Source organism: Suricata suricatta, chromosome 12 (genome assembly GCF_006229205.1).
Source record: "Suricata suricatta isolate VVHF042 chromosome 12, meerkat_22Aug2017_6uvM2_HiC, whole genome shotgun sequence".
NCBI classification, from domain to species: Eukaryota; Metazoa; Chordata; class Mammalia; order Carnivora; family Herpestidae; genus Suricata; species Suricata suricatta.
In genome coordinates, this window is record NC_043711.1 from 1,720,751 (window position 1) to 1,730,644 (window position 9,894).

Genomic DNA, 9,894 nt, shown 5'->3' on the forward strand with positions numbered 1-9,894 from the left:
AATTGGTAGCCTAATTGAATTTCCTGGAAATGGCCTGATGTGTAAGGTAAGAAAAGAGACCGTATATTTGTGTCTATTCATATACTGATCCAGAAATGTAAATGAACTTCATGAGGAAGACTGGACTTGTAACCAAAAACTGAGACCTTTGTGACTTCGGACATTGTTAATAATAGGAAAAGTGTATGAAATGGCAGCCCGGTCATTCAGAAACACTTCAAAATAGATGAGGACTAGTGTGGAGGTAAGTATTTTCAGAAAGGCTAAGTAAGAAAGAATAGGGCAAGATACACACATCTACACCCTACCTGTATAAGAACACGGAGAGAAGGACCAGATGGGCGAGGACGGATGAAAAGTCCAACAGGGAAGCCGGATGAATGACAAATATCACCCTTCTCAAAACCGGAGTTGTGTTTCTAGGGGATGTGTCCAAATGCCAACCCCTTGTCCAGAACCTGGTGCCACCGAGGGGTGACCAGTTCCGAAGGCACGTAAGCCTTTGGTGAAGCCTTCCTGCGCTGCCCCAGCTGCCATTAGGGGGTCGGCTGATGTGTGTGGCGGCTGCCCTGCCCCTGGGAAGAGCTCGGCAAGAGGGCAGATTTGAAGGACACCAAGCAATCTGGACAATGGGGGCGGACTTCAGTCTTCAGGGTCATTGATGACTGATAATTAGGAGGCTTTTAAATCATCCGTTCACTCATTCATTCATTCATTCATTCATACGTTCATTTTTCACTGGAAGCATACTGACCTATGTATTCATGTCAGGTCTGCAACATGGGGACTCAACCTTTACTTGCATTACAACGTTCACCATAATAAGTGTAATTACTGGCATGACACAAAACTACAAATTATTGACCATATTCCCTGTGCTCTACTTTTCATCCCTGTGACTTACGTATTCAATGAATGCAAAGGTGTATTCCCAATCCCCGCCATCTATTTCACCTGTCCCTCCAATCCACTTCCAACCTCACAAACATCAAGTTGTTCTCTACATTTTAAGTCTGTGCCATTTTCTCGTTTCTTCATTCATTTTGTCATTTAGATTCCACATATAAGTGACATGTTTTGTCTTTCTGACTTATTTACGTGGTATGATATCCTCTAGGTCCAACCATACTGTCACAAATGGCAAGACTGAGTCACTTCTGTACTCCTGAGGGAGAGTCCTTGTATGTAGACACCACACCCTCACTCTCCGCTCACCTGCTGAGGGATGCCTGTGTTGCTTCCGTATCTTGAGTTCAGTGAGTAACAGTACAGTGACCTTGAGGTGCACAGATCTTATTGTGCTGGATTTTTTTTCTTTGGGGAACTACCCAGACAAGAAATTATGGACCATATGGTATTGCTGTGTTTCATTTTGCTGTGCAAACTCCATACTGTTTCTCAACCTGGCTGCACCTACTTGAGTCCCACCAATGAGCAGTTTCCTATTCTCCACATGCTCAACAACACTTGCATTTCCTGTTTCTTTTTATTATTATTATTATTATTTTTTGATCCTAGCCATTCTGGCTGCTGGGAGGGGCAGCTCACTGCGGTTTTGATGTGCATTTCCCTGAGGATTACTGAGATTGAGAAGCTTTTCGTGTGTCAAGGGGCCATCTCTATATTTTCCTTGGGGAAATGCCTGTTATGTTCCTCTTTCGATTTTATTTTTCCTTTTGTTTCCCGTACCTGAAGGGATGATTCCACAAAAATAATGCTAAGTTTGGGGAAGAGCACTGGGTGTTGTATAGAAACCAATTTGACAATAAACTATTAAGAACAAAAAGAAAAAAACACACAGACCAAAAAGAAAATTAATAATGCTAAGGCTGATGGCCATGAGTTCAGTGCCTCTGTTTTGTCTAAAGCGTAGGGGTTCCAGTCCTACACCTAGGTATTTAGTCCATACTGAGTGTACTTTCCGGTCAGGGGTACGAAGCTGGTCCAGTGTCGTCTCCCTGCAGGTGGCTGTCTCATTTTCCTAGCACCATCTATTGAAGAGAATCCTTTCTCCATTGTGTATTCTCAGCTCCTTTTTGTAGATAATCTGGCTTTATAAGCATGGGATTCTTTCCGGACTCTCTCTTCTTTTTTTAATGTGTGCAATCATTTGATTAAAAAAAAGCAAAACAATTCAAAATGATATAAAATATCAATTTCAAAACAGTATAAAAAAGGAATGTATTTAACCACATGCAGCTCCTAACAGAGCAAATGGGTAAGGACAATAATTTATGCTACAGAGTATTGCTCTAGGAACTGGCAACAGAAAAAGTTGGTCAAGGAAGGCACAGGACCTCTATCTTTAGAGTGTTAGAATCAGAACCAAGGGGCTCCATAATCATCTGGCATCCACTCAATGTTGTCCCTATGGTTAGACATGTACATGATGGGAACTCCAGGGATCTTCCAGATTCTTCGTTTAAGGTCCTGGTCAACCGTGGCCCCAACGTAACACGTGTGCTGCATTACTCTCTGTACTAAGCAGTCATCTGCATAGATTCCTTTGTGTGTGCATGGTAATCCTTCACACCTTGGACCCTTGACACTCCTTAAAGCCACTCTATACTTTTGCCCCAGTTTCTCAATTTCAGCCATTACACAGCCAGTTATACAACGGATACACTTGGCATACAGATGGTCCATCATTGATTGTACGAAATCAAGTTTGGCTTTAATGGAAAAGTTAATGAAGTTGGTTGGTATCAACCAGGATGTGGTAAGGCGGGCCCAGCTGTGTGTTACATTGGGAGAACAATCAGGAAGGATGTTGGGGGACTTGTCTTTCCTTGAGTGCACTGGGATCTTTCTTTCCTTTCTTTTTAGGTTTCAATCTATCCTTTTCTTTAAGCCTCTGATCTCGGAGACTGAGCATTCGCTTCATGGTCACATACGTTCTTGCTTTCTTCGGCTTCCCCATGTTCAGCCCGCACTTTTGTTTCTTCCCAGACTCTCTATTCTGCAGACTTGATCTCTGTGTCTGTTTTTGTGCCACTACTATTCTGTCTTGTTTAGTGTAGTATGACATCTAGGACTGTTTTATTTTCATCTTTGCTATGTGTTCTCAAAGCTGCTTTGGTTATTTGGAATCTTTTCTCTTTTCATACAATGTTAGAATTTCTTGCTCTGTTCTTTGAGAAATACTGGCAGTACATTGATAGGGATTGCACTAAAATGTAGAGTGCTTTTCATACTATGGGCATTTTCAACAATTATAGTTCATACAATCCGTGACAATGGTATACCTTTCTTTATTGTGTCACCTTCAATTTCATAAAAAATTTTTTTGTTTATTTTGTGAGAGAGAGAGAGAGAGAGAGAGAGAGAGCGAGCGAGCGGCAGAGAAAGAAGAAAACACAGAATCTGAAGCAGACTCCAGGCTCTGAGCTGTCAGCACACAGCCCGATGTGGGGCTTAAACCCAGGAACTGTGAGATCATGACCTGAACTGAAATTGATGATTAACCAACTAAGCCACCCAGGTGCCCTTTCAATTTCTTTCACTAAATGTTTTACACCTTCCAGAGTACAATCTTTCAACTTCCTTGCTTTTATTTAACATAGGATTTTATGGTTTTTGAAGTAATTGAACATGGGTTTGTTTTCAAAATTTCCTATTTTGTTAGTAGGTATGGAAGTGCAACAGATTTTAGGTTATTGATTTTGTATTCTACAATGCTTCTAAATTCATCGATTAATTATAATAGTTTTGGTGAAATCTTAGGGAAATCCTATGGATAGTTTCTTATCATTTGCAAATTTGACCTTTTCTTCTTCCCTAAGACACCAGTGAAGGGAGGGGCCATCCTTACCCACGGCGGCCAGGTGCCTGCATGTCTCCAGCATCACATCTCTGTAGAGCTTCCTCTGACCTCTATCCAGCAAAGCCCACTCGGCCGGGGTGAAGTTCACAGCCACGTCCTCAAAGACCACATAGGCCTGAAACACACCACACACCTGATTGCTGCACAGCTCCCATCTCACTGCGTCGGGGGTGGGGGGGTGGTGAAGGGGGACAGGCAGGGAGCTGCCCTCCGTTTCCAGGGCCCAAGACACACCCGTGTGGGAAGTGACAGCGTGCAAGCAGCTCTCCTAAGGTGCGCTCAGTGATCAAAGGGCTGGAACTTGGAGGCAGGGGGATGACAATGCTGAGAAAGACCTACACACGCCCACTTTACTGGGTTATTTACGCGGAGACAGAGCTAAGCAGACCGGTACTGTACAGACTAAGACATGAAGTATTCACGCGGACAACACAGAAATCAGAGGACACACGTTTGTCTTGCTCAAAGATTACTATGACTTGTCAGCTCCAAGACCCGAAGCCAGAATGTCAGGATGGTGGGGACACTCAGAATCCAGTGCTGCTCTCGTCCTGGAAGGAACAAGGTCAAAGAGCCTGGGGGAGTCCCCTCTCTTCCGACAGAGGCACACACGACCCTATCCCTGGATCAGGTGGATGTGGGCACGGACACAGTCAAGGGCCCGGGCACCTGGCACACCTGGTGTGTAAGACGAGTTCGGGGCCACAAGAAACTAGGAAGTCAGCGGGGCCTCTCAAACATTTAACCAGGGACCAGGATTCAAGGAAAAGGGCACCAGAAGGAAGAGTCCCTGAGCGATTCATCAGGACAGAGCCACAGGTCACTTTAGCAGAGGAGAAAAAACACAGCATACGGGCCACTTTTGGGCAACAGGCCTGAGCGATGGGAAGATACACAGCAAAGCAAGGACGCGTGGTGAGCACACAGCTGAAGGGACACGGGCTCCTAAGGGACAGGCCTGGACATGGCTACAGGCCCTATCTGGCCCCTGGGTACTTACAACCAGGCATAGGTCCAACACGGGGAGCATTCCAAGGTCCCCATGCTCCTTCCCGCCTCCCAGAACCACAGCCCCCCAGCAGGCCCTCCCGGCAGATGGGCTCCCCTCTGCTGCCCTGCCCGCTGCTCCCCTGCAGGGATTCAGGACACTCTCACGTCCTCTGCGAGAGCTCAGGGGGATTCTCTCACCACCCGAGCTGCGGCCTCCACCTCATCGGGTCACCCCACATTTGATGGCCTCCATGGGGACCCTCTGTAGTCCCGGGCCTCTCCTGGGACCTTCCAGGAACTTCCTGGGAGTTTTCCTTGGTGAACTGTCTCCAGCATTCTCTGGGCAGCTGACAACCTCCCCCTGAGGGTCCTCCTTGGTGAGGAGCCCAAGCCCCATGGGGAGTCTATGGGACCTCCCCTCTCGCCCTTCAGGGGGATCCTTGCCTCCCTCTCCGTCTTTTCAGCCCTTCGGCAGGTCTAACCCTAGTACTCCTCAGACAACAGAAGGTCTCTGCCCAGGGTGGCTCCACACCGGGGTCCGAAGGGGTGAGGGTTATCAGACTGGCCTGTCTGCGCCAGGAAGGTAAAAGGACCCCTTTCCTCCAGTTTCTCACTCCATCCCCCAAGGTCTGTTCCCAACCCGCACTGTCGCTGGCAACCGCAGCCCAATCAGAGTGGACCCCCACATTAGAGACTCAGCTGGGACACCTACCATAATGCAGGTGGAGTCCCTGCAGCCGAGTCTTCCAGACCCCTTCCTCAATTCCTTGGTTCCCGTGTGGCCAGCTGCCATCTTGATCTACAGGGAAACCCGTTCCCACACATCTCAGTGCCGAGTCCTTCTTTTCTGACCCAGGTCGGCCCCTGCGGGTGTGCCCCTCCTTGCAGCAGCCAACGCCCCAGCATGCACCTCTATAGCTATTTGTTGGGGCGCTCTCCTCGGTCTAAGCCCCAGTAAAGTCAGGGGCCCCACATAAGGTCCAGTTCTGCTTCAGGGCGGTGCCCCCCCCAGCCTGCTATCTCAGCCACAAGTCAGAGCCCGACCCCCTTGGGAACCAGTAGCAGGTCTTCCCCAGTATGGGACAAACCTCCTCTATTCCTTGTCCTCTCCCGTGGGCTGTATTTTTAAAATGTGGATAAAATGCAAATACCAAGACCTGAGAAAAATCATCTCAACTTTCAGGTCACATGTCCTGGCCTCATACAAACTCCCAGATCAAGACGTAGGCCCGCTAGGCAACCCTTTCTTCGAAGATTCTTTTCCAGCTTGAAGTCTTTTCCCAGAGCTCCCCCAAATGCTCGGAGGTTCGCATACGCAAGCACTCACGTTCATGGCGCTGTCCCCAAATCCTGACCTCCACAAAACTGTGTCTTCCTCGGTTTCATGGCCTATCTGACCCTTTGAACATTCTAAATGACCTCTCTTTTGTTCCCCCCCATTGGCTTTCCCTTGCTCCTGAAAGACCAGGGGCTCTGCTGGACTTAAATGGGCAACTTTAGATTTTTCCCATAGGGATCCCGGGGTGGCGGGGGAGATAATGGGCAAACAAATTGACTCCTGGTGACATATATAAAACATATTTGATTTAAAAAAATTTTTAATGTTTATTTATTTGAGAGAGACAGAGAGACAGAGACAGAGACAGAGCATGACCAGGGGAGGGGTAGACAGAGAAGGAGACACTGAACTTGAAACAGGCTCCAGGTCGGGGTGCCTGGTTGGCTCAGTCGGCTCAGGTCATGATCTCATGGTTTGTGGGTTCGAGCCCCGCATCGGGCTCTGTGCTGACAACTAGCTCAGAGCCTGGAGCCTGCTTCGGATTCTGCGTCTCCCTCTCTCTCTGACCCTCCCCCTGCTTGCACTTTATCTCTCTCTCAAAAATAAATAAAAAACATAAGTTTTTAAAACATTTAGAAATGCTGGCCTGATCCCTTGCTGACAGAGTTCCCAGCAGCTTTACGAAGTGAGGAGACAAAGTACATTTCTGGCAGGTGCAGGAGGTCTCAGGATTTACCGGGGGCTTGGAGAGGAGGAATCTGCCCACGTCTGTAGGCATCGCAGGCAGATCTGACAGTAAAGTACTTGACTTGGCTTCTGGCCTTGAGAGGTTATTAACAATTCAACCTAGAGGTTAGTTATAAGCACTTCAAGCAAAGCAAGTTGTTAAAAAAGAAAGCTTTTATGACTAAGCACTAGTTTTTACAATTTATTTTTGTTTTATTTATTTTTGAGATCGAGAGAGAGAGCACAAGCGGGGGAGGGACAGACTAAGAGGGAGACACAGAGTCAGAAACAGGCTCCAGGCTCTGAGCTGTCAGCACAGAGCCCGATGTGGCACTTTAACCCACAGACCGAAAGATCATGACCTGAGCCGAAGTCGATGCTTAACCGACTGAGCCCCCCAGACGCCCCACCAATCACTATTCTCCCTAAGCTTATGTAAGTAATTAGGCCATATTTGTTAGAATGGGACTTGTTTCACAAGGTAGTCTTGATTTAGCTACCTCTGGAAAAAATGGTGAACTCAGAGAGAGATAAAAAAAATTAAGTTTCTATAATCCATCTTTGTAGATACTAGGTTTTAATACGATTTCTTATAAACCAGACTAGGTCCTGAATTCTTCTCAAATATTTAGGTACAGTTCTCCAAACTAAGGTTTCCAACTTTCCATTCTCTTGACTTAAAGTCATTAAAAACCACAACTGCCCCTTTTTCTGAAGTCCTGAACACTGATGCTGGACAACTTAAGGCGATGTCCAGAGAAATTGCCAAAAGCTCATGTATAGAGAATAATCATGCTTGTTATTGTGAGGATAATAACAAAACATCATGAACATATGATTATCTGAACAGCCAAACACCAGGAAAGACTCCTCAACATTTTCATAATTCAACTGTCACCTTGACCATTCTGTGTGGCTGGGATGACAAGAATCATTTCTCAGAATCCCAGGGGTGCCCAGATGGCTCAGTCGGTTAAGTGTCTGACTTTAGCTCAGGTCATGATCTCACGGTTCGTGGGTTCAAGCCCCACGTTGGGTTCTGTGCTGATACCTCAGAGCCTGGAGCCTGTCTTCAGATTCTGTGTTTTTTCCTCTCTCTCTGACCCTTCCCTGCTCATGCTGTCTCTCTCTCTCTAAAATAAATAAAAACAGTAGAAAAAAAATCCCAAATTTCCCCTTCTCCATGGGATTAGCCATAGCCTTCTGGAAGTAATGGTAGCCATTCTTTCCTTACAATAGGACTGCGTGATGCACTTGGGGACGCCTTGTCTACCAGGACATGTCACCTACCACTTACCAGCAATTCCTTGTCACTAAAAGGCTGGACATCAGGCAAAGAAGCCTTCTTTGGTTTCTTCCTTCTTAGAAGGCTTCACCTCTTAGACATATCTGTCACAGGAACTGCCTCAATCTAAAATTATAAGTAGATGCTTTAGCTAAGCACACAGACATCACCTTTAACGAAGCCCAACACACACACACCCAAAACACTGAAGTGGCCCTCCAAAACCAAACAGCCCTTAAAATCCTGCTGCAGTTCAAAGAGTAACCTGTACTTTCATTAAAACAGAATGTTGCGGCACCTGAGTGACTGCTGCTCAGGTCATATCTCCTGGTTTGGGAGTTCGGGCGCCACATCAGGATCTCTGCTGTTAATGCAAAGCCCAGTTCAGATCCTGTATTCCACTCTCCTTGCCCTTTTCCTGCCTCGTGCACTCTCTCTCTCTTAAAAATAAACAGGGGAGGGACAGAGACGGAGACAAGAATCCAAAGCAGGCTCCCGGCTGAGCTGTCAGCACAGAGCCTTATGTGGGGTTCAAACCCATAAACTATGAGACCATGACCTGAGCAGAAGTCGGATGCTTAACAGACTGAGCCACTCGGGCAACCCCTCCCAAAAGTGGTTTTAAGAGTGTTAAATATATGCTCCAGATTACAATAATGAAACAGGATTGCTAAAAGATATGATTATGCATGTTGGTGCTTGAAAGGATCCCTCCCTCTCCTTCAATAACTGGTGGAACGCCTGGACTGGAGGAAGATTTTGGTCAACTATCAAAGGTCTTTTATTCCAGCTTCTCTTCCTGCTGAATGCTGATCCACCAGGGACATCTCTATGCCCGGTTTCAGCAGAAGAAGCTACTGAAGACGCCACCTCTGCCCTAACACCAAAGAGGTGTCACTGTCCACCTGTCAGGGGGATGTCAGGGTCACTTTTAGACAACAGGCTTCACCAACGGAAACCTGAGTTAGGCCGAAGGGCCCACAGTGACCACACGGATGGATGGAAAACAGGCTCATGACGTGACCCGCCTCCAAGTGGCCACAGGCCCCAACTCCGCCATGATCTTCTTACAACCGGGCACAGTTACATTAAAAGGGGAAGTTCCATGTGTTCCCATAATCTCCCCTTCCGCCCTATAACTGTAGCCCCAAATCACTGCCTCATGGCCCTCTGCTCCCTCGTGGTGCATTCAATAAACCTCTATCCCCTCTGCGCTGCGTTGGGTGAATTCTTTCACAACCAACACCGCCGGACCGCCCAAACATGAGAACCCCCAGACATATTACCTTTGGAGCAATATGCGAGGAACCACAGCACTGAAATAAAGACCAACCATTATGATAAAATCATCAAAAGTTGCTTTAACAAAAGACACGTTCCCAAAATCCAAGGACGCAGAATCCCGGCTACATCAGCGACAACGGAGGCAGCACCCCTCGGCTGGGGCGCAAGCGGGGGTTTGCTAGTCACACAGCTGATACGAGGTTTGTGATCAGAACAGGTTTCTAAAAACTCATTATAACAGCAAATTTTTTAAAAGGCATTATAAAGACAGACAATACAACTAAATAACAGACAAAGAACGTGAGTACACGTTTCCCCAGGAAGATACACAAATGGCCAAAAGGCACATGAAATGAGCTCAATGTCACCAAGCATCAGGGATCCGTATGCAAAATGCAACTGCACAGGCGCTTCCAACCTACTCGACGTGGCCAGTTTATCCCGATGCCAAAACCAGTCACGTATATAAAACGGACTCTACAACGTGACCGAGTGGCATTTCTCGGG

At 46.9% G+C, this 9,894-nt stretch overlaps 1 protein-coding gene, 2 long non-coding RNA genes and 1 pseudogene across 3 annotated transcripts in view; 2 read left to right on the forward strand and 2 right to left on the reverse strand.

Annotated features, from left to right (window-relative positions):
- Positions 1-9,894, forward strand: part of LOC115274639 (zinc finger protein 669-like) — a 160,743-nt gene that overhangs the window by 21,101 nt on the left and 129,748 nt on the right. The window lies entirely within an intron of this gene.
- Positions 1-9,894, forward strand: part of LOC115274642 — a 34,258-nt gene that overhangs the window by 603 nt on the left and 23,761 nt on the right. The window lies entirely within an intron of this gene.
- Positions 2,320-3,133, reverse strand: LOC115274633 (annotated as a pseudogene).
- LOC115274641 lies at positions 3,812-9,887 on the reverse strand. Its single transcript, XR_003901202.1, has 3 exons — positions 9,390-9,887; positions 8,116-8,229; positions 3,812-3,938 (listed from the first exon to the last, which is right to left on the reverse strand). It is a non-coding gene; the product is annotated as an uncharacterized LOC115274641 (long non-coding RNA).